General features: G+C 35.4%; 1 long non-coding RNA gene across 1 annotated transcript; it reads left to right on the top strand.

Annotated features, from left to right (window-relative positions):
- Nucleotides 1–1,334: 1,334 nt before the first annotated feature.
- Nucleotides 1,335–21,257, top strand: LOC149918260 (uncharacterized). The gene is made up of 5 exons (XR_016466484.1): nt 1,335–1,490; nt 14,784–14,855; nt 15,946–16,155; nt 19,050–19,145; nt 21,045–21,257. It is a non-coding gene; the product is annotated as an uncharacterized LOC149918260 (long non-coding RNA).
- The last annotated feature ends 4,889 nt before the right edge of the window (nt 21,258–26,146 follow it).

The following is a 26,146-nucleotide window of genomic DNA, read 5'->3' on the forward strand; positions in this document are numbered from 1 at the left end:
ATTGACTTTTTATGTTAATTACCAAAATTGGAATTCTATGGTGCAGATAAACTGAAGATCATAAAAGCTGATATAAGATATTCTTAGATGAACTGTAAGTTTGGATTTATCAGGCAGTGTTATTATTATTTTCATTTTATCGAGTCTATCACTAATAATTCATGCTTCCAGTAAAAGTCAAGTTTTTCATTCAAGTTCGCTGTTGAGACACGGAGAAGAATATCGAACTAGGAGTGGAACCCACTTTATTGAGAAAAGAATTGAGAAAACATTGGAAAAGATAAGTTGGGTCAGGAAGTGATATACTTCTGAATTTCTTTATCCCCTCAAGATTCACAGCTTCATGACAGATTTCAAGTAATATCCTTTCAAAATTTAAAGAAGTCTCCTATACTTTCAGTCCAAAACAGACATAACCAAATTTCCACAGTTCTGTTTAATCTCTATGATTATGTTACTTGTCTAAAAAAAACTATGTCCATTCACTTTCTTCATCCTCACTTTAGAGTAACTTCCACCTCCTCCATTGTAGTGCCCTCTCCATTAAGTTACAGGTATTTTTGAAACAATTTAATATCCTTCTATGGAAATAATTTTGCATGGAAAAGAAAATCTGACTGACCACTGAAGAAAAAGAGGAAATAATACATCCTGTAGCTCAAAGAGGTAGACCTGATAGTGAGTAAAAAGATTCCTCCATTCCCACTGTTTCGTATAGCATTTCATATTTAGTATTCAATAAACATGATTGTCTTCAATAATTTGCAAGAAACGAGCTTAGGCATTTATGAGCTCAACCACAAGAAATTCCAAATGTGCAAATAACGTGCCACCTATAGCAGCACCACTGAGAGAAGCTGCATCATTCATATCCAGGGCTTACATTCCAGCATGTTCAAAAAGATGCAGTCCTGTGCACACATTTGTGATTAAAATGTGTTTTGTCTCATTTTTTCTGCACAGTAAATATTTTGTGATACAAGTCTAATGACCAAATTAGCATATCAAAGAAAATACTGCAGCACACTGATAGGTATCTTTTTTGAATTGTAGAGGAAGAAGCCAAACATTAAAGAGCAACCTCATCTTAGGTTGTTGTTTTTTTTTTTTTTTTTTTTCCTTAGGACTTAAAAAACTCACAGTAAAGAACTATGTAGAAAATTTGTCACAACTTTTTAAGAAAAAAATATTTTAAATCTGATTACCAAACTGGTTTTAACTAACACTTTTTTTTTTTTTTTTTTTTTTTTTTTTTTTTTTTTTAAGAAAAGTACAGCTGACACTAATTTGGCAAGACTATATATTGACTCAACCAAGATTATCACAGAATCATGGAATCGCTCGAGTTGGAAAGAACCTTTAAAGATTCAGATCTAGTTGAACTTCCCTGTAAATGAAAAGGGACATCTACAGCTAAATCAGTTTGCTCAGAGCCCCATCCAGTCTGACCTTGAATATCTCTAGGAACAAGGCATCATCCACATCTCTGGGTAATGTGCTCCAGATCTTCATTACTCTAATAATATATATTTTTTTCCTTATATCCATTTAAATCTTCCCATTCTAGTTTGAAACAATCTTTCCTTGTCCTATCATAACACATGCTGCTAAAGAGTCTGTCCCCATCTTTCTTATGGCCCCCTATAGATTCTGAAAGGCTGTAATTCAGTCTCCTCTTGATATACAAGGGATAATTATGAAAACTTTTGGATGTATGCAGTCTGCTTAATTGCAATTTAAAATCTATTTGATTTATTTTGCTTTTATAGCAATAACGATGTTGATTTTTTTTCTTATTTCATTATGGCAATGTGTATGATACATTCATCAAATGTTATGAACACCAGGTATCAAACTCCCCAAAAGAAATCTGATAGCATTTTGTCTTGATCAATTTCTTTCTATGTTTCAGTATGGTGTCTTCAAATTTAATGCATTTTTATGTTCTTTTTCTTACTCTGTAGAACTGCTACATGGTATTGCTGTTGCTACTATCCTGGCCTCAGAATTAACACTTGTGAGACTTGTTTTCTTCTTAACTTTTTTGACCTACATTCATCAGTTGCTTTAAATATAGCATCTAATTTTCTAATCCAGTGGATAGATGGATGTGGCTATTTTGTTTGTATTGTACAACCACAATTTTACAGTTATGCAGGGTGAAACAGTAAAGGTCTTGAGAAGTAAATATACATGACACAGTCTAGAGGAGCACAAGCACAGGAAAACAGGGAGTGGGTCCACAGTAACTGGACTATAAAGTGAAGTGAAGTAAATTTTTCCCATAGAATATATTTCAATTAATTCTGCTGGAATTTGTGTAATGAACTATTCATAAAATGTTATGAGTAGATTTCACCATTGCCCAGAATTTCTGCTGGAAAAAAAAAAAATCTACATCAGTAGATTCAAAGCTCTATCTGGACTTAGTCAGTCTGTCAATATCTGTCAGAGGGGGATACCCAATAGGAAAAGGAGTGACATGGAGAATGTAAAAAACTGTCTGCCAGATGAGGAGGAATTTTTTTATTATTCTCTTTTTGTTCTTTTTTTTTTCTATGTATGTTTACCTCTCTGTTTTTTTCATGAACTATAATTAAAGTAACAAGATATTAATGTAAAAAAAAATGCTATTCAATTTAATAGATTTAAAAGTCAAGACATATTTAGCAGCTCAAAATATGGCCTGTTAGCACAATATATTAAGATAAAAATAATCAGAACAATTATCAAGATCTTCCTGGTGTTCCCTGAGGCACTGGTATAAATTAAGATTTATATTCCTACAGATCCACCCATCTTACTTACCTACCTACTCTATATCAATGACAGACAAATGAGAACTAGATCAAGACTGCTCTGAATTAATTACTTTTTAAAAAGTTTAAATCTGTTCAGGGTAAAGTACATTCTGTTTCTAATTGGACCTGCTTATATCTTTAAGACATAAATAATAAATATTTATCTCTCTCTCAAAATCCATAGAGAGTTGAATAGAATTTGATTACCGATGCTCAGGTAGAGAAGTTGACCATTGCTTTCTGCTCTGCAAACTGATTTACTGTATTCTCTGGTGCCTTCTAGATACTGACGTACACCTGAAGGAAGGTTTATTCTGCTTACCAAGCTAGTTGGTGGTCAGTCAGAACATTGCAACTGGAAAAAAAAAATCCAATCTTTCTGTTCTCTTTTAGATCAAAACTGCATCAGGATATTAAAATTCAGATTTATGTGTGTGAACATAGATGTGTTTTTAGCAGGAAGCTAACAGATCCCTGAACACTATCCTGTTACAGTGTCGACCGAAAACTGATCACACAATGCATTCAAATAAATATTCTGGTTGGACCAGTTTAGGCCAATTTTGTAACCAGATTAAGAAAACCAAACCAAAAAAAGTGTTTTAGCAAAAAGACATAGAAACTGTATTATTCTTCTTCCACACAGTTTTGCTCAGAAAAAAAAGTCTGATCGCAGTTCTCAAATCTAATGTCAGTCCATAATCTCTTGTTTATACAGCCATGAAAAGCACTGTAGGATTGTAAAAACCTCTATTATATGAGTCTTTCAGCATTGCTTATATTTTTTAGATTTTTTTCATCTATTTCTTAAGCAATCCTGAGCATCATGATAACAATATATAACTGATTATGCTTTAAGTTGGGTTCTTTAAAAAAAATAATAATAATAATACTTTTACCTGTGTGTTTCAGAATGTGATTCCAAAAGTATATTCCCACATGATACAGAAAAAGCAAGTATAGGAGATTCCAAAAGAGTTATCGGATGTTGGCTTTGTCTTTTACTCTAAGAATGAAAATAAATCCAAAGTTTGCAAGTTTTTAGATGCTGTGATTTCAAGGAAAATCTTCAAAATTCAAGTGACAAAGCGTTACCTAAAGAGACATTTGCCTAAGGAAGTAAAGGACCAGATGCCATAATTCTTTGTTCTTCTTATTTCACATGATGCAGAAACCAGGAGATTTTACAGTTCAACATTAACTATTTCACTCATTCTTGAAGCATTTAATAAAAAAGTATCATACTAGGAAGTTTAATTCCCAGTGTTTGGAGGGAGAAGTTGTGAGGGTGATAGGCATAAATAAGTAGAGGAAGGATGTGTAAAAATGGGTAGATGAAGATGTATGAGCATGCAACACTGCATGATGGGATTGCAGCGGGGGCATTATTGGCTCTCCTTACTGTGAAGTAGAGATAATGATACTTTAAAAAATGCAGATAGATTTCAAAAGGATGAAGTATGAGTGAGAAACAAACAAAAAACTGAATAGATTTTCTTTTACTCCAAGAACAATGGACATAACTTCTAAAATAATTTTTGAAACTGTATAAATTCAAATGAAAGCAATAAAAGAAACAGAAAAAAAAAAAAACATTTTTTTTTTCAATTAGAAATGTGAACAGTTATCTATGATAAAGTTAAATTAAACGACTATATTTCAATTGATTTTACTTACGAGATTTACATCGACTAGGAGAAGAACAATTACTGAGGCTCATGATATTTGTCTAAAGTCAGATAAAAGTAAACCTAACCACTATGATAAAACTGACTCTATTTCAACCAGAATTGAGATAATATCCACCAGTTTATCCATACCATTTACATCATGCCCAGGTCCTATATTTTCTAATATATTCCAATTAGTTACCATCACCTTTCCTATCTTTTGATAAATACACACAGATATAATTCCCTTAGTCTGTAGGTTGTACTTCAGAAGTGTTCACTGTGTTCATTCGGTTGATGAATTTGGGTTTCATCTGTCATTAAGAGTTTTTCAGGGCAAGAGAAATGGTCTGCAGCACTGGATTGTTGGATGCTGACACTAACACTGATTCCAGCACTGTTGTGCTTGTATGGTTCTGTCACTGCTATGCTTTGGTCAATTCCAAAAAAATTCATTCTTAGTTTTCTTAACTCTTTTCTGCTTAACACACACACTGAACTTCCCCATCCTTTTGTATTGCCTGCTAAGTGCACCCAGGCTCTTGAGTAAAAGCAATCCCACATACGGGTTTTCTTTTGCTTAGGGAAGAATAACCCAAGAGTTCAATTTTATAATGCCTGCTATATCTGTAATAGCTGAAACAAGGACACTTGTTTAAATGCTTTTTGTTTGCATATTGTTTGTTTTCAATTATTATTATTACTTTTAGAAAATAATAGATGTTTTTTGTTTGTTTTCTGGATATTCAGTATTAGTGGCCACATGATTCTCTGCTTAATCATAGGGTTAGAAGCTTATTTTTAAAAATAAATGCTGACCTTTCACACTGCAAAATTATTTCAGAACCTTATGCTTCAGAGGATGTTCTACCTTTTTTGAGATGAATTAAAAATTCGAGGTTGGTAAAGCAGCAATGTATTTCAGATCTCTAGAATTTCAGTGGTTAACCCTGACTACTTTAAAATTCTGATATAAGAACTGACACTGGCTCTTAGAGTCTTGGAGAAAACTGTGTTGCACCACACTAAACATGTCATTGACTAGAGTTTGATGATCTCTTTCTGAGACTGAAGTTCACAGTGTCAAACTGTCAAACTCCATGAACATCATATGAAGAAAATTTGGAAGAAAATTTCAAGCAGGGTAGTTGCTCAGAGTATTGTCTAGTTGTTTTAAAACCAAAGGGGTGGAAGGTTTAATGTGGTGGCTTTAAATTTTAGTAGCAAATTTAATTTTCTGAATTTTACATTGTACAAGATGTCCTTAAATCACAATACAAGTAAAAAGTGCACTCAGCAGAGCCTATCAATAGCCATATATAGGTGAATAACAATACAAATGTGATTCTCATTGCTCATCTCACTGTTATGATGCTGTGTTTCCTCCATCTCTGGGAGGAATACATGGCTTAAAATCAGCTCAAAACCATAGTTCTCTTCAAATTCATTTTCACAGAATCAAGGAATGGCCTGAGTTGGAAGAACCCTCAAAGATCATCTAGTTCCAACACCCCTGCTGCAGTCAGGGTTGCCGACCAACCACTTGATTAAGCACTAGATCAGATTGCCCAGGGCCTCATCCAATCTGGCCTTTCTCTGAACTTTTCTTTGTCTTTGGCAAAACCTTGTTTTCTGAGGCATTTCTTGCTATAAGATTCTGACTTATTCAGGAGACGAGAGGTGGATATCACCATGTAGCAGTCAGCATGACTTTATGGACAGTTTTACATTTGAAAGCATTTCTTTGGAGCTGTTTGCCTTCAGAAGGGAATGTTTACTGGTGGAAGATCTGGCCTGTGCAAATAATTTCAGTTTGGCACAGGAGGTGGGGGTATAATACCATTCATTGCATCCTGTGAAGGCAAGATACAAATGGGTGCCTCTCTGCTCCCTCTTATCTGCTGGTAAGGCCTGGAAGATGAGAACAAAGGAGTTCCCACTGAAATCCAAAAAACAAGCAGCTGTTACTCCAAAAAAGAGCTGACTCAACCATTATGGGCAGTACAAATAAGTTTGTACTGTCATTGTAAAACATAGTCATAATCACTGTCCTGAAGATCAACATCTGAACTACAAGCAACTGCTGGAATCCATACTAGTGACTCTCTCTCTTACTTCCTACAAATACTTGCTTTTATTTCCTATCTTTTCTATCACTGCATTCCGTTCCCCATCTCCCTAAATGACCAGGATTTGTAATCATAGAATCATAGAATGGCTTGGGTTGGAAGGGACCTCAAGGATCATCAAGCTCTGGCCCCCCTGCTGCAGGCAGAACCTCCATATCTAATATTAGACCAGGCTGCCCAGGGCTCCATCCAACCTGTCCTTGAATACTTCCAGGGACAGGGCATCCACAACCTCTCTGGGCAGCCTGTTCCAGCACGTCACCACTCTCTCTGTAAAGAACTTCCCCCTGACATCCAACATAAATCTTCCCTCCTTCAACTTGAAACCATTTCTCCTTCTTCTGCCATTATCTACCCTTGTAAAGAGTTGACTCCCCTCCTGTTTGTAGGCTCCATTTTGGTACTGGAAGGCTGCAATAAGATCACCCTGCAGCCTTCTCTTCTGCAGATTGAACATGCCCAGCTCCCTCAGCCTGTCTTCGTAGAGGAGGTGCTCCAGCCCTTTAATCATCCCTGTGGCCCTCCTCTGTACCCTCTCCAACAGCTCCTTGTCTTTCTTGTATTGGGGGCCCCAGAACTGGACACACTACTCCAGATGGGGCCTCATGAGGGCAGAGTAGAGAGGGACAATCACCTCCCTGTTCCTGCTGGCTATCCCTCTTCTGATGGAGAAACTGGTTGGGGTGACATTTGACCCTTTGTGTCTTAATCATGCCATCAGGTATACATATATTCAAAGAACCTGTCTTCTGTAAATCAGAGCGAGACAGCATTTAACACCTCCAGGAATGGGACATCCACAACTTCTCTGGGAAGCCCATTCCAGCCCTCACCACCCTCACAATTAAAAATTTTTGTCCTGACATCTAGTCTAAATCTCCTTTTCTTTAGTTTAAAAACATCCCCTCTTGTCCTATAAAAATCTACTCGTGTAAAAAGTTAATTTGCCTCCTGTTTATATTCTCCATTTAAATATAAGAACGTCGTAGTGAGGTTTCTCCCTGGAGCCTTCTCTTCTTTTGTTGGTTGTTTAATCTTTATACCTTATATTCAGTTAAGCCACTTGCCCCCTCCACTTCTGTCTCCATGCTGGCTGACTCAAGAAGACATTTAAACTCTTTTGATTAATTCAGGGACATCCTCCTTTTCCCTCTGTATTGTTTGGCTTTCTTTGCAGTAGGAATGGACAGTCACTCCAGTCATTCTTCCCTGAGCTTTCTGAGCATGCTGACCTTGCCCATCCACATTGCAGGAGGCATCCTATATTTCTACAGCATAAATTCCTTACAAAGCATAAAAAGAAGAGAGAGCTGAAAGAAACAACAACAGTTGAAGTGGGAAGGGAATTATTGTGTTCATGCGAATGATATGCAAAAAGGGAAAGTAAAATAATTATATATTTTTATCAAATAACATGGTTAAAAGGCACATATTTTGTTCTGGAGAAATCAGATAAAATATCATCATTACCTAATAAAGTTAATTTAACTAATCAACTGTCATTGCTACCTTACCATTATTTTTAGAATTTTACGATGATTATGTCGTCAATACATGAGGAGAAATGGATTCATTTCATATCAGATTTACAACTTCTTACTCTACAGTTCTGACAGAAGTAGAAAGTATTAAGATATTATGTTACAGTCAGTGAACTCAGCAGATTTTCTTCATGATACTCTTTAGAGGGAGTTCCACGGAGTAAGGTGTCATTGAGGCACATTTACTCTGAAAGAAATGAACCAATTGATGTTTCATTTTCTCTAATTTACTGAGCAAATTCTGTGAAGACCCTTGAACAATCAGCTTGTGCTATTTCTTATAATCTGTACAAAAATTGCAATGCCAGAAGATGAAAAATAAAATTCATACAAACATATTTTGCTGTCAAAATCTAGAATGTCAAAAGCCTTATTCCAAAGTGTTTCCTAACAAGACAAGAAGCCTACACATCTTCATTCCTGAAATTTCTTGATCTATCCAATAATATACTGGAGAAATGGACCTCATCAAACTCAACATTTAGGTTCCCAATATACAAGGTGTTATTAGGCACTTTTATCCACACATTACTGTGTCCAATACAGTGATTCTGAATTTAAGTTGTGAAAGAAAAAAAGGAAAGACAAAAATGATCAGAGAATGAAAAAGAAATAAAGTATACATAGAGTAATGAAATATTACTCCAAAGTAACCATCAACAGAGAAACCGAGAACAAGTTCACTGATTGAAAACAGGATATTTATCTTACAACTGTGATTCCATAGGTGCCTTGTCAGGGGTACCTTTTCAAAGGGCAAACTTCTAATAGTATACATTTTCTGCTCACTTTGATGTGGTCATTAATACATAGATTCGAATAATTTAAAACTAAGTAAAGGAGAATAAGTCATAAAATCTTCAGTGAGAAAATAATAACAATTCAATGAGAAAAACTTTTCAATGCATTACGGTGAAAAAAAGGCTGAGGAAGATAGATATGAGGCGTGACAAAGAACAAAATGATATAATGTATCTGGTATTTGCAGTATTTCTATTTCAAGTACAATGTTCCCATCAGGATAGAGAAGTTGTTCAACAGTTTTGGAAGTAAAGAAGAACATAGACGTTGGATGCACTGAAAATCAAAAGTGTGACATTACAAATTGCATTTCATCTGCACTGCATGGGGAGTGTTGTAGAAGATGTGCTTCACTAACAACAAGAAGTGGCAGAGGTGAAGATGTCCTTGAAAATGTCCTTAGTATTCTGACTGACCTTTTCTCTTTAGGAAGTAATATGTTTTATGAAACATTTGTCTTCAGGCAAGTCAGATGAATGGAGGTGAAATACTGACCAGCTTTCCTGCCAGATCATACCAATTGGCATTCACAGGAGAATATATCGAGCTGGATCCTTCAATCAAAATGTAAATCATGTGTCATTATTTATTATCCAGGCTCTGAAAAGCTCTCTGCAAGCCAGAACTCAGGGCTGACAGATTTTTGAACACTAAATGAGTTGTAGTAGTGGCAGAAATACAAAGTCAACACATGAAATACAGTGTGCAATTTATTAGCATAACAAAGAGAAACAAGGCCATATTCCAAGAAAGCAAAGCCCCAAGAAATAATATGGATTTTGAAATTCTTACACCAATGATATTCCTCTTATATAGCTACATCTAAAAAAAAAAAAAATACTTCATGCATTTTGTTCTGTCTTCAGTTCAAATCTGAGAGAAACACAGAATGGAGACTACAGCCAATTTGAGGGGAAAAAACAAAACCAAAAAAATGTTACTAAAGGAGAATTATAATAAATACAGATTCAGAGGAAGCAAAACACATTACACAAATCTGTCTGAAATGCAAAGACATTAAAGCAGAAATTAAGAAGTAAGAAAAAATACCCAATAAATGCCAATAAATTTTGGAATATGATTATACAAGAAAAGAATGTACTGGGTCTGGTTGGGATGGTGTTAACTCTCCCCACAGCAGTCCATATAGCAGTCCACTTGTAGCAGAACCAGCATTAGTATCACACCAATGTTTCACAGAATCACAGAATCACAGAATCGTAGGGGTTGGAAGGGACCTCCAGAGATCATCGAGTCCAACCCCCCTGCCAAAGCAGGCTCCCTACACCAGGTCGCACAGGTAGGCGTCCAGGCGGGTCTTGAATATCTCCAGAGAAGGAGACTCCACAACCTCCCTGGGCAGCCTGTTCCAGTGCTCTGTCACCCTCACCGTAAAGAAGTTCTTGCGCACATTTGTGCGGAACTTCCTATGCTCCAGCTTCTGGCCATTTCCCCTTGTCCTGTCTCCACACATTGCAGAATTGCAGAAAAGAGTCTGGCCTCACCACTCTGCCCTCCACACCTTAGATATTTATAGACCTGGATCAGGTCCCCTCTCAGTCTTCTCTTCTCAAGGCTAAACAGACCCAGTTCACTTAGCCTTTCTTCATAGGGGAGATGCTCCAGGCCCTTCACCATCTTTGTGGCTCTCCGCTGGACTCTTTCCAAGAGATCCCTGTCTTTTTTGTACTGAGGAGCCCAGAACTGGACACAGTACTCCAGATGAGGCCTTACCAGGGCAGAGTAGAGGGGGAGGATCACCTCCCTCGACCTGCTGGCCACGCTCTTTTTAATGCACCCCAGAATGCCATTGGCCTTTTTGGCCACAAGTGCACACTGCTGGCTCATGGCCAACCTGTCGTCCACCAGGACACCCAGGTCCCTCTCCGCAGAGCTCCTCTCCAGCAGGTCATCCCCCAACCTGTACCGGTGCATGCAATTATTCCTCCCTAGGAGAAAGACTCTACACTTGCTTTTGTTAAACCTTGTTTGTTTTGTCTGTTTCTGAGCAGCACTCTCACAGTATCAAGACTCTCTCAAAAACCCTCGGAATATAATAGGGGTGAGGGATTGCAGGGGATCACCAGGACGGCTGACCTAAACTAAACAAAGGAATATTCCATACCATGTAATTAAATATTCAGCTATAAAATCTGGGAAAGAAGGATCACAGAATTGCAGGGGTTGGGATTTCAAGACATCATCACATGTGATCATTCTGCTAAAACAGGTACTCTACAATAGGTCACATAGATAAGTGTCCAGATGGGTCTTGAATATCTCCATAGGAGCAGAACCCACAACCTCCCTGGGCAACCTGTTCCAGCACTCCGTCACCCTTATCGTAAGGAAGTTATTCTGCATGTTTGTAAGGAACTTCCCATTGCTCCTTTTCCTGTCACTACATACCACTAAGAAGACCTCGGCCTCATCTATTTGCTTCCTACCTCCCTTTAGATAGTATAAACATTAATCAGATCCCCTCTCAGTCTTCTTTTCCCCAGGCTGAATAGACCCATATTACTCAGCCTTTTCTTGTATGGGAGGCGCTCCAGGCCCTTAATCATCTTTATGGCCCTCCACTGAACTCCTTCTCAGAGATCCCTGCCTTTTTTGAACTGGAGAGCCCAGAACCGGGCACAGTACTCTAAATGTGGCTTCACATGGGCAGAGTAGAGTGGGGAGGATCACCTCCGTTGCCATGCTGGCCATGCTGTTTTTACTGCATCCCAGGATACCACTGGCATTCTTGGCCACAAGGGCAAACTACTGGCTCATGGCCAATTCATTGTTGACCATAACACCCATGTCCTTCTCCACAGATCTCCTCTCCAGCAGATCATCCTGTACCCTGTATTGTTGTATGCAGTTATTCCTCCCCAGGTTCAAATCTTGTCAACAGTTTATGGGCTGGTTTGGCCCAGTTCTGTGGCTTGTGGAGTGGAGGTGACCGCAGATCCATGCCTCTGGAATAGGGAAACAGGGGACCCAGAATAATTAAAAACAGCGGCAACAATCTGAGAAGAAACAAACTAATTTACTAAATATATTATTGGAATGCAAGACAACACACTTTAATACAATATAATTAGAATTGAAGCTAATAAATCAAATATAATGATAGAAAGAGTGTCTGAGAACTGAAGGGCTCACCTTTTGCAGAGGTAAAGAAATGCACAGTTGGGGTGAGCAGCAGGGAGGAGAGCCAAAGGAAGAAAGGGACATCAGGTGACCTTGCCAGGGGTTATCTCTCTTCTCTGAACGCAAAGTGTTCTGGAGTATGTCGTACTTTTCTTCTGGACAGCTGCCTGGAACTGGAGTATTAACTCTTTAACTCCCAGTGCACTACATGATGTTATGATGTGGAATACTGATAACCAAAAATCATAAAACCATGACAAATCTCTACGCTTGTTCTTGTTAAATCTCATCAGGTTCATCCTTGCCCAACTCTCCATTCTGTCCAGGTCTTGTTGAATGGTAGCACAGCCTTCCAGTGTCAGCAACTCCTCCCAGCTCTCTAGCATCAGCAAACTTGCTGTGGGTGGACTCTATCCATTTGTCCAGATCGTTGATGAAGATTTTGAACCCAGGACAAGTCACTGGGGAACACCACTATTTACAGGCCTCCAACCAGACTCTGCGCCACTGATGGTAGCACTCTGAGTGTTCTCAATCCACCTCACCTTCCACTCATCTATCCCACATTTTCTAAGTTTCATAACAAGGAATTTATGGGATACTGTGTCAATAGCCCTGCTGAAGTCAAGGTACACAACATCCACTGCTCTCCCCACATGTACTCAGTGATGGCATCATAGAAGGAAAAGGGGAGGCTCTCATTATGAAAATGTTAGTTCTCTTCCAAAAAAAAACGCTATGTATTATGGCCCTGCTTCTCAAGACTTGTCTGAACATCACTTGCTGGTGGGAAATAGAGAATAACTGTTTTATGTACTTGTTTGTTCTTTTTTTTTTTTCTTTGTGTGCGTGTGTGTGTATGTTGTGCTGTTGTTGTTGTTTTTGTTTTTCTTTCTTATAATATTTATTTCAATTTCTTTTCCTTTTTATTAAATCATCCTTCACTTTTTTTTTTCCAACCACATTTTCTCCCACTTCCCTTCCTTTAAGAATGGGAGAATGAGATAGCAGCGTGGTGGAGTTCAGTTGTCCACCACGGTGAAACCACCACAAGAATGCACAAAAAATAGCTATAAACAAACAAACAAACAAATAAATAAATGCAGAAGCTGGAATAAGTTACAACAAAGATTTCAGGGTATTTGACACTGAAACTATAATGCTTGTGGGAAAATACACAGGACCAAATAGAAAGATTTATAGAAGGCAAAGGACATGAAAGTTTGGAAGATCAGAGTATACTAGAGGATACAGAAGGAAAAAAATGGATCAGAAAATAAACCAGAAAACATACTGCAGATAGAAATCTGAATATGTACTGATAATAAAGACAAACAGATAAGTGGAGCCTAATCTACTATTCTGAATGTTTACAGAATTTCAGAAAAGAAAACAAGGAGATTTGTAAGAAAGTGAAAAAAAAGAATATTAAAATGACAGAATTCAAGAATAGTCAAAAAATGAAAATTAGTTTAACTTTGATCAGTTTAACAGAGTGATTAAAATCAAACTGCAGTCTTATTTGAAGGAACAATGGAGACCAGCTAGCAGGGATAGCATACAGTTTCTTCACTTCTCTCAAAAGAATACCATCATTTTCTTATATAAATTATTTGCTATTCCTATTCTGCTCTGAATATAGATTTTTCTTCCGAATGATAGCTACTTGAAACATGACTTCATTTTTAACCATATTTTTCTACAATAAGATAATACAAAGATTCCCATTTCACAGCTTAAATGTGAGAAGAAAGAAAATTATGGTGAAAACCACACACTAATTTCATATGCACAACTTTAAATGCCCTTGAGCTCCTTTCCTACATTACTCCCATTAACTAAATGTTTGAAGTAAAAGTTTCTCACTGATTTTAATTAGAGGCTGGAAAGCAAGAAAGATTTGAATGTCGGATCATGGTGTCATAAAATCAACAGTCAAAAATTTCACTATTATTGTGTAATAAATCCAGGAAAACATTTTAAGAGCTTAATATCATATAAGAACATCGAAGATAAGAAACCATTGTTTATGAAATCAGAATATCCAGTCCAAGCCTTCAGACAGATTTCAGATGGAGTAACTATGACTCCATCTTTATGTATTTAGCAGTGTTATTCAGCATATAACTTCTCACTTCTCCAAAAAATGAGACCCTTTTTCAAACAAGAATCTTTGCCTGCAGGCAGTACCATCTTAAGTTTCTGTGGCTTATAATTTTCTGCATGGCAAATTCCTGTCAAACAGATTGATATGGTTTCATTAAAAAAAAAAAAAAAAAAAAAAAAAAAAGCAGCCTTTTTTTGCACCTGAAAGATCCCTTTTAGAGCTACTCCCTCCTCCTAAATGTAAAGTCTACATATTTGCCATTAGAATAATAAAAAATTACACAAACTGCTATTGCTGGCAAAACAGACATACTAGACAATTAGGGTGTTATACTTAAGATCTATACTTAATATCTGCTATGGGCAGATATTGCACTTATACATATGCATCCAATAATGTATTACCTGTATAGGTAAAATCCTATCAATCCAATCAAAATGCAACAGTATTACAATGATACAATAATTATGGTCCTAATCAATATATAAATGTTTAATTAATAAAATTAATGCAAAGTAATTTCTTTTTTTTTTCTTCCCCCTTTGGCATTGGGCTCACACTTCCATTGTTCTTCTGTGTCTTGTCGTGAGCAGCATGCTTCTCTGAGAATGTTATCCAGCCAATCAGCAGAACACCATACTCTTCACAAGATCCCAAAACTGTAGGTAGGCACTCCTTTCTTCTCAGTCTTTGGTCTTCTTCATTGCACATTTCCTTATGACAATTTTTTTCCTTCTCACTAATTTCAGCTGAAATTTCACAGAATCAAAGAATCACAGAATGTCAGGGATTGGAAGGTATCTCAGAAGATCGTCTAGTCCAATCCCCCTGCCAGAGCAGAAACACTTAGATGAGGCTGTGTTTCAAAGCTGTCTAATAGCCTCTTCCTATCTCAGTTGATTTAAAGGGCTATTGTCTAATATATAATGACTGCTTAGTTTATGAGGTCTTTAGCATTAATAGTATTCACACAGATTTGGCAATAGTCAGGCTAGCTATTTGTTAAAAACAGACAAAACATCCAAAATCACTTCAGGCTAAGAAACATCTATAAATGTCAAATCAATAAGATTATGGCTTTTTCTAGTAATAAAAAAGTTATGTTTAGTAGCCTACATTAGCAGCCACAAAAATAAAAATATAAAAAATTAAATCTTTGTTATAATTGATAAACAAAGGAAAACTTACAACACATTTGTATAAACTACTGTGAGGACATTACTGGCTTTCCTCACTTTCTGAAATGTTCTGCACTGTGTCTACAGACATCCACATTAGCTGACTAACGGTGACACTGAGACAGACTGGTAACTTTATTAGTCATGGGTCATGATGTTATGGCTGTTCTTGTTTAATGATTTAATGATTTAGTTGGTATTTAATGACTAAGTTGGTATACATTCAAAAGACTTGTGCTATTCATGTAAACAAATGCTTTTAGAGGTAATTTGGCTAAACTCAAATCAATATCAATTCAATTAAATCAGTGAAAATCAACCTAATCAGTGAAGTAGTTTGAAAAACCTCACTTGTGGCTTGCCTGTAGCTTTAGAGATCATCTACAAAAATACATCTTTTGTAATGCTGTGCTGTACAAAGCTATGTTTCCGTATAGAGTCCTTGAAGTCTAAATTTGCTAAGTTTTATGAAATGAGTGTGATTCAGAATGTTCAGAACTGTAGGAGGAATGATTGCCTGTTGGATACTGACCAGTAAGAATAATTGCCTATTCTGAACCTGATGCTGTTTTCACAGGTGACACAGGTGACACTACAGCATGAAGGTGTAGTGCTTGGCCACCTCAGGTCTCTTCCAATCTGAATTATCCTATGACATGCAAAAAGAAGATGGGATAGAGATTTCTGGTGTCAGTGGAATGCTGGAGAGGCAAAAAATGAAGCGAGATGTACCACAGCCATCAAAATATTTCATTTCAACTCTAAATCTGTGAACTCATTTAGGAAGGTAAGAGGTGAACTTAGTGAACACGTGAAAGCTCTTATGCTCTGGTTAATACTTGTAAGTAATTTCAGGATGCAGTAAACCTTGACTCAAACCTGACAAGTGCCTGTCTGGCTGCTTAGTACATTCTTTAAAGTGAGCTGCGTAGGATTTTCTTTCCTATTTAAGGAGACAGATTCAGAACACTGAAAGTTAGTCTCCAGGCAACCATCCAGTTCTTTGGTGGCTGACTAGACATCACTTGAATCATCTCTCTGTGCGTAGCAGTTAACACACCAACGTCTGATGCGAGGTGCAGACTGAAATTACAGCAATGAAAGAAGCACAGAATTCCTGACTGAAAATTTTCATTTTAACCCATCTTAACACTATCTGGTGGAGGGAGTACATGCAAATGAAACTTGGTGGAAGCAGACTTAAAGGGTTTTTCTGTTTACAAATCCATACACAAAAAGTTATCGAGTTCTGAAAATGGAAACTGCTTAGGTTCATATACAAACATATATCATCTGCATAAGATATAAATACACATGTATGTGTGCATTTCATATCCATAACTTCAGACAGATATAGTTCTGTAGTTAAATATACCAATACAGAAGAATATAACTTATGGCAGGAAATTGCAATGTATAATCTTGACATTTATTTTTCATATGCTGCATCATAAAAACTTAAGATTGTGGAACTAGGCCAGCAGACAACTAAATCACATTATCTGTTTACAAAACTACCTATTATAAAGCTTTCAAACCATGCCATATTTAAAACCCACATTCATTACTTGTTTCTTTAGTGTTATCTGTTCTCATGTATAGTATAATCATGCTTCTTTAACACTGTAGTAACTGTAATTCAGCTGTTCCAATTCTAAGTCAAAATATGTCTATCCAAGATTGTCTAGGTTCAAATTTCATCGTATTTTTGTGCACGCTGAAGTTGAATCATATTTCATTTGAAATTAGGACAAATATATATGAAGTAGTTAAAACTGTTTGATTTTCTAAATTTCATTACTATAAAAAACAACTATTTGATTTTCTTTTTCAGTTTAACATTTGGTTCATATGAAATAATTTAAGAAAACAAAATTCCTTTTATTCTCAATATTCAACAACTAAAAGATCTAAGATCCTTTCAGATTGCTTTGGATAATTAATAGCACACTTTATTATAGAAATAAATCTCAGTATAATTATTTGTAAGAACAATCATCTGCTGTTCTTACTGGAGCAAAACAGAAAATGTAGGATAACTGATTGAGTTGTTCTTTTTCTGCTTATCCTAAAAGTCAGTGTAGAATCTTTAACCCTGCTTTCATATCAGAGGGCAGATTAAATGCATGTTAAAAACACTGAACTACAATTTAGCCTGCTTCTTTTACAGCAGATGGCCTTAGTTGATGCTCAGCAATAAAAAAGATAATGCTGTTACCTAACGTATTCTTACTAGCTTGCTACATGTATTAACATGCATTGTCAGTTCTGTCTCCAAGCAATAATTATTCTGTACTTAAAATGTAAAGAAAAGGTTGTTAAGACCTTGAAAATGGCAGAGGATTCAAGATAATTTCTGAGAGAAACAATGCACTTAAAAGGAAATAAGAATGATCTCAATGAATTACTAACCACTGCAACTGCCTATGTCATGGAGAAAAGGATATCTTGTGAGATTTTTGTATGCTGGTTAATTTCTCCTGGCACTTATTATAAAGGAAAAATTATCCATATAGTCCATTGACAAAATATATCAAGACTTTTACTGCACAAAAAAAGAAAAACCCCAAACAAACAAAAACAATAACATCAAAACAAGCAATAAAAATAAAAACATTCCAAGCCCTATGCCTACTACTCTGTCTGATCTCTCATGATTCGATGTTATGAGAAAGTCTCCTTCCAAACCTGTGACTACACGTGTTCCCCTACAGTGGAGTAACTTAGTGTTAGACTGCAGTTTGTGCTGTCAAAACTTGCGTGTGTGAGCAGATGCCAAATTTCCACAGAGTTGATGCACAAAGGGAAAGTGCTAGAGCTCAAACTGTCAACACCTCTATTTGTGAGCAGATGCCAGGTCTCGGCAGAGTCAGAACACAATGGAAAAATGCTTTAACTGTCAACACCCTATATGGGAGCAGATGCTGGCTTTTGGCAGAGTTGAAAGTAAGAGAGGAATATAGCATTAGCACCCAACTTGCTCATAAAGTCTGGGCTTTGCCAGAATTTATATCAAGGAATGATCTTGTATAAGATGCGCACATATTACTGACCATAGCTTCAGCTTGTAAGTTGAGAGGTAATGATAGTTAATAACTATTTGGCATCCTTCTCTAAAAATGTAGAACAACACAAACTGGGAGAATACAAATACAAAACAAAATAAAGAGCCAAACAGTTGTCTCTTCTCCCACTGCTGAATCTAATTTCTGATAACAAGAAGTTGTTAAACAAACAACATGTGTGACAATTGTGGCTTGCAATGTTGAGAAAGAATATGCTAGAGCAAATGAGCTAAAAGACAGTGTATCTGTACAGTGATGTGTTGGGAGCAATATTTTGTCCTTTAATTCTTCCCAAATTACCCATGATCCTTGTGCCTGAAACAATATATTTTGGGAGAATCAATGCTGATAATCTTTAAAAGTATGTTTTGGTACCTTGATTCAGGAAGGAATGCTTTCGAAGAGATTTTTTTTTTTTTTTTTTTGTAACATTTCCAATCAGTAAACTAACAAGAATTTTCATATATTATTTGAGGCCTGTGTGTAACTACGTCTATACAAATTTTCTCAACAAATAAAACTTCTCAGTACTACAGTATTTTTATATATGTAACTAGTACTTACATATTTAAATGAACATATTTAAAAGAAAGCTATCATTTTTTTTCCATCTTAGAATATGCAAAGTACTGCTCATTTACTGAAGACATGGTGGCTTTTATCAATCGACATGCATGCTGAGGACTGACCTCTCTTTTCATTGTGAACATGTGTAAGTAATTGAATCAGATTAAGTAAGGAATGGAAAACATAATTCTAAAGTTAAATGCCCAGGATTTACTTAGCAGAGTCAGTTTACTGCTTTGTTCTCACACAGTAGGTATTGACAGAAATAAGGGTTGTGTTTGAGATCAGTAATACAGTTAAGAGTAGCCAGTGATTTAGGGAACAAATGAATGACTACTTTCAGTGTATTTAGAAAGCAGTTAAACTTGGCCTTACTTAAATGAAAAGTGAGTAAACCTGTATTAATTCTGAAGTACGCCGGTTATGTCAATACGTCTTATACCATAGCCAGGTCAGAGTACAAGCAGAGGACTAACTTAATTCATGCTGAATAATTTCTGCTTATTATTTGATGACCTTAGGCAACAGAAGCCAGCATAGTCTAACTCTTCAGTCGCTTATAACTTTCTGAACATGTCACCTGTCATTCTGAAATTGTCAAAAATTTGTCTCCATTCAGAGTAAACAAAGAGACATGTTTTCGTTTTACTAAAGAATAATGAAAAATGAAATGCTGTACAGTATTCTGATGATCTTTTTAAAATAGTAGCCAATAAATGTAAGCAACTATGTAACAAATATGGAAAAAAAAAATTGTATGAAATGATAGAAAACTATGTTGATGTTGTAATTATAGACTTCATTGATTTTAAACATACGGAAAAATATATACAAGTTTTTTTCCTGTATTGTATAGTATTCAACTTAGTATTCTCAAGGACTATATATAAAAATTTCTTCTGATATGTAATTCAAGCTGTAATAAGAATTCTAGAGACTCCTTAAAATTAGAACAGACATTTTTAAAGCTTATTAATTTGCTGGGAAAGAGTGTACTACACATAATGACTTACTAATGAAACAACTTTGAATGAAATATAGAAGCATAACACACAACTATGGATCCAATTCAAGAAAAGACAGTAAAATGTATACATTTAATTATGAGTTTTCCTTATTTTTTATATTTTATTAAAGATTTCAAAATAGTTTCCTTAAGCATAATCTTTTTTTGTTGTTGGAGTCCTTCTTAATTTCAGATATTCCATGGTAGATAGACTCTTCAGTGCTGCGTGGCTAGAATAGATATTGTTTTCTTTTCAGAGCTACAAAGATAATTATAATGAAGACTAGTTTCCTTTAAAAATTATATTGTACATTACTGCAAGTAAAGCACAATTATAGCTTGCTGTAATAGCCAACTGCTCTAAAAACAAGGCAACTTACAAAATGAAAACAGAAACAAACAAATAAAAAACCCAAGCTTAAGTCATTATCTAATATAAGGCACAAGACTTCACTCAAACCACAATGAATTAAAAAAGGTTATTTTATTCATTTATCCATTTGAGCAAATTCTGTGTTTAAAAATTAATTAATTAATTATATCTAATTATTTTGTACAGTTTTTAGTAGTGTAAATTGCAGTATAATCCTTCTACAAATGTGATGAAGTATTCCAAAATTAGAGTTATGTGTGCTTATTGTTTGGAGAGGAGTGGAAGAAATGGAAACAGACCTTACAATTAGGTCACAATGCCTTTTTTAAATTATCTGACCCAAGTCACATGAATACCTTTTCTGAAAGAATACATTTTTATCACTATTCATTCCTATCTGTAGGACTTAAATGCATAATTTATAAATGTTTAAGAAAAAAAAAAAAAAAAGTGGTCTCCCTCCTAGCCCTGGAGTCCACATTATCTAGCTAGGAATTTCCTCTTTCTTCTGAATTTTTGAAAATGTAATGCATTTGTTACATGTATCTGCTATTATTACTATAACATCAGACTGAGTGCTATGAAATGTCACAAAAAAATATGGTATCTATGTTTGCACTGGGATGATTGTAAAATGATTTAAAAGCTTATCATTTGTTTTCCAGAGAGCTGTAGAACATTCAGAAACACTTCCTATTTAATGAGAGCTGAGATATGACTGAATGATATCTGAGAAACTCACAACTGCAAATATGAATAAATTACGAAGTACCATACCTCAATAAAGATTATGCTTTCCAGAGTAGAAGCTTCTATGTAGAGTGCACTGAAAGACTAATTGGATTATGAAAAATATTTTTGGGGAATATCATTCTTGCCTAAAGAGCAGGAACCACTGAAAAGTTTGCTTTTGTTACCATATCGTATTAAGATGTTTCAGAATAGTCTCTATATACAATTTTTCAGGTTCTTAGGATTATCCAGTTTCATGTCATACTAAAGCTAATATTCATAATGAATTCTGTTTTTAAAAAGCATGCATTTGAAATGTTATACAAATAAAAATAGTGTGCTTGGTTACTCATTGTAGTTTCAATTTTTTTCCCCAATGTTAAGCATACATATATTCAGAAGCATGACATTAAATAAGACCTTTTAGCTCACTAGAATGGTCTTCTTCAAGATTCAAGTATATCTAATGATTGGTAAGATCCTGCCAGAATACCAAAGAAAAAAATCCCACTTCAGTAATACAAAAATGCAAACTAATTTTGTTGGAAAACTAATTGACTCTTCTTGGCAAAACAGATCAAAAAAACTTTGGGATTTATATATCTCACATTTATCAGCTTGCTATCTTTAGATATACTTGAAGAGACACGCTAGATGACAACATACACATATGATAACATTTAGTTTGGGTGGACCAGATGCTTAGCTGTGAATAGAAGTGAGAACTATTTTATCCCTTGAACAATTTTATCTCCTCAGCTGATATAAATAAATGTCACCAACAAAACCTGTGAGTTCCCACATCTGAAATCAATAACAAGAGACGTACTAAATGGACACTGTAGTTAGAGGTAGTCAACAAAAAGGTAATTATATTTTAAAAATTCTGTTAGGGTAGCAAATGAACATTGGTCTTTCCACATTCTTAGGACACTGCATGTACTCTATACATGACTGTATTCTATGTGATTTTTAACTGTGCTATGGAGACTGTCTCCTGCTTCAAGTTATATATTTGCTAGATCAGAATCTACTGTAAAAAATAAACCCCCAAAGAACTTCAGATACTAAGCCAGAAAGATAACAATATATTGAGACACATAATGGTACTTCCCAATATATTGATTTTCTCTTGCATTCAACAAATAAATTGCTCAAAAGCTCTCTATAATTTGATAATTAACCATACTATAAAAGTTAGAACATTTATTACTGCTCTCACACAATTCTGTAAATTTATATATGTTGCTTCACCTTCATGAAATTTATAAATGTTTAACAGATTACATGCAAAGATTATTAAGGTACAATATAGCCACTAGGTCAATATTCAGTCTAATTAAAAGTTAATTTAAAGTTATACAGAAATGCAAGCTAGCATTAGAAATTGCTTTGCTTTACAGTATGCGAGGAGAAAGAAGAACAAAAAAAAAAAAAAAAAGGGGGGGGGATTTAGAACAGAAAACACCAAAAAAAAATCCATAACCTTATCTACAAAGTTTAAAATCAAACGTTTGCTAAGCACAGTTTTGCAGATAATTAACAGCCTGTGTTAGAGGAAAAACATATTTGTGTGCTGTAGTGTGGAGGCACTTGCTTTTTGAGGAATCTAATTAATCTTCACAGTGATCCTGTGAAGTAAATCAGCATTATTACTACCACATGATAGATAATGAAAGGCATAGATGGCAGGACAGGTGACTTACCAACATTGTAGAGGAATTTTGCAGCAGAACACAAGCTTAAACCGAACAGCTAACTTCTGGCTTTTGGAATTTCAAACAGCTTTCTGTGGCAAATCCATTTTTCTTCTAGAAATGTAGCAGAGACCCTTACTGTTGCATTCATTACAATTTTATTTCTAGCTTTTTTTTTTTTTTTTTTTAGTTTTATCTTGAAGTAATTCTATCCTCTCTAGTCCCGTGACTACCACTGTATAATTATGTAGGTAAGGAATATATATATGTCTTCTTCCACTCTGGAAGGACTGTAATGTTGCAGACGAGATAGATGTATGCAGTTGAAAGACAACTATTTTCACTATCTTGACTAAATGCAGCGTAATTTTCATCTTTGTGCTTATTTACTATAATGAATTTTTCTAGAATATTGTCAATGGTTTACGGGCTGGTTTGGCCCGGTTCCGTGACTAGCATGGTGGAGGGATCCGCAGATCTGCGCCTCCAGAAAAGGGAAACAGGGGACCCCAAAATAATTGAAAGCAGCGGCAACCATCTGAGGTGAAACAAACTAATTTACTAAATATAGTATCAGCAAAATATAATGAGAGAGAGAGAATGTGGGTGAAAGGTGGATAGGCCTCACCACAACGCTGAGGTGAGAAGTGCAGTCCAGTTGAGCCGATGAAGAAAAAGCAGATGGAGAAGAGAGCAGATGGAGAAGCGCAGGTGAAGAAGAGAACATCAGGTGATGTTGCTGGGAGTTACATTTCCTCACTGACTGCAAAGCCCCCTTCTCTTCCAGACAGGCACCCGGAACTTGAGCATCCACAGTCAAACCCCCAGTACATTACATGATGTTACGATGTAGAATACTGATAACCCAAAATCATAAAACCATGACAAATATATTTCCTAAAATAATGCTCTTAAACCATATAAGCTTGAATCAGGATGTTAATTGAATTTGTAAAGCTAAATTAGTATAGACAGTGGTATGTGAAGTCCCACTAAAAGTTTCTTTATAACCAAATCAGATGGGATATGAAACTTTTAAAACTATTGTTGTTCACCTGTTAGGGCAAAGAGCAAAATACTGTGAATGCTGTCACTTCAATTTGACCATTTCTATGGTTTGTAAGAAAATCTCAATATGATGAGAAGCTTCACTTCAGTTTCATCTACAGGACTTCAGTCAACTACTGAGGCCGGACGTTTTCAGTTTTCTCTTTCTTGGTCACACGGGTTTGTGAAAAACTTCATAAACCGCTCCTAATAGTCATTGGGATTCCTATATGCACTGCTGCATGGGAGTTGTTCATGTTAAAATTTCTGAATTTATGTAGTGGTTTTGATAATTTTCTTCCATGGTGCTTCAGATAGTCCCAGGCCCACACCTTTCATGATTTTACTTACTAATTTGTGGTTTTCTATCAGCATTTTAATCAGCTAGATTATAACATCTAACTGTAAAGTACTGGTTATTGAAATGCACAGCTAGGATATTTTACTAGGATTATGAGTTCCACATCAACTCATTATTGTCTTTGTAAACATCATGATCCATTTTCTTGCAGTAAATTGCAAAAAAAGTGAATGAAATCCTCTGGTTCTAGTACAGTAAATAAAAAATTGTGATCACTGTAAAACATAAATACAAAGAATCTCATGATACCTTAATTTTACCAAAAGCTGTATTTGTATCTCACATCAATGTTGCGTAAAGTCAAGCCTTTTACCACTGCTTGTGTTGGGTATCAGAGCTATTTTTAAATGAGTATTTGCTTGTTCTGCTTGCAAATATTATCCAAGGATACAAAATTGATTTTTTTTCCTCTTACATATGTAGCTGTTAAAGACTGATGAATATAAGGAATCCAGTGATAATTTTAACAATCTTCTATATTTTAAGTGCAATTTAATTAAGGTATTTTATTATATTTTAGTACAATCACACTTTGTACCTATCTCTCTTTAACATTAATCAGATAAATATTAAGAATACCTTGCAGAATTGTAATTGAAGAATTGGAAAATAAAACATCATCTGGTCTATTAGTCATGCTGTATTAGTTTGCCTCCTTAGAGCTATAAAAAGATAGAAATCATTTCACACCTACCAGTTAAGAACAAGTTGCATTTTGAATTATTGTACTAATTTTTTTATGTAGGAATTCACATCAGGAAACAGCTTCAAAAGTGGCAATGAATAGTGCAGAACTGTATAACAGAGTCAACAAAGAGAAGTTTATTTCCATTGTGGGAAAGTTATCAACACAAGCCCTTGCTGATTTTCTTCTTCCTTTATTATATCTGCTCTTCGGTGGATGTCATATGAGGGTCTGCTGCCAAAACACCCACCATTCTTCACCTATCGGTGCACAAATGAATCTGTGACAGATGTTGCACCATCACGCAGTATTCAAAGACCAATGTATTAATATAATAAATGTTTTTTTGTAGCTTTATAGCCTTGCTAATAACCACTTTCTTATTTAAATGGACAGATACAGATTGCCTCCTACAGGAGAGCGTTCAATGTAGTGTTAACATATTTTTTTATGGTGAACATCCAATGAAAAAAAATAATAGTAATAAAAAGAAACAACATATCAAATGTCCAAGGTTTTCTGTAACTGCAGATTTTTAAAAATTGTAACAATTTCCATAATGCTGTGGGTTAAGGGGTTCGCAGTCTCTTGGAATGACCTTTTTTAACCAACAGAGTGAAAACTGTCACATTTAAATCAATGTTGAACTGAAACTTAAGTTATAGACTTAGAGTTTTATCAGATATTGGAACAATTTTTCACCTGAAATATGGGTTATCATTTCATATGGCGAACATAGATGTATATTGTTAGTTAGTTTTATTTTCCACTTCACCTTCATTACAAATAAATCTGTTGACAAGATTTGACTTAGAATTTAATCATATTATTATCTGTCTGAAATTCAATGGCAAGATTGAACTTAGACTTGAGATGATAGTTTTGACTCAATGGATAATTCCAGTTAGGAAACAAGATAACTGAAGAGGAGTAGATGTCAGTTCCATGTAAAACGGCAGATAAACACTTGAGATTCCAAAGCAAGGTCATTTGAAAATTGTAGCAGTGTTCAAAAAGCATTAGGGATTATTCTTCCTTCAACTTAGTAACAAGAACTTCATGACAATAGTTGTGTTGCACAAACACAGGCAAGGCAAGGCAAGACATTTACACAAACTACTTTAAGTGACACTGAGGCTGGACATATGGAATCCTTTAGTGGTATTATTTTTAAAATGCAGATTTCTTCATACACAGTATTTCATCAGCTGAAGCTACTTATTAAAATAGGAGTAATAAAAGAAC

This window comes from Phasianus colchicus, chromosome 4 (genome assembly GCF_987193195.1).
Source record: "Phasianus colchicus chromosome 4, bPhaCol1.hap1.1, whole genome shotgun sequence".
NCBI lineage: Eukaryota > Metazoa > Chordata > Aves > Galliformes > Phasianidae > Phasianus > Phasianus colchicus.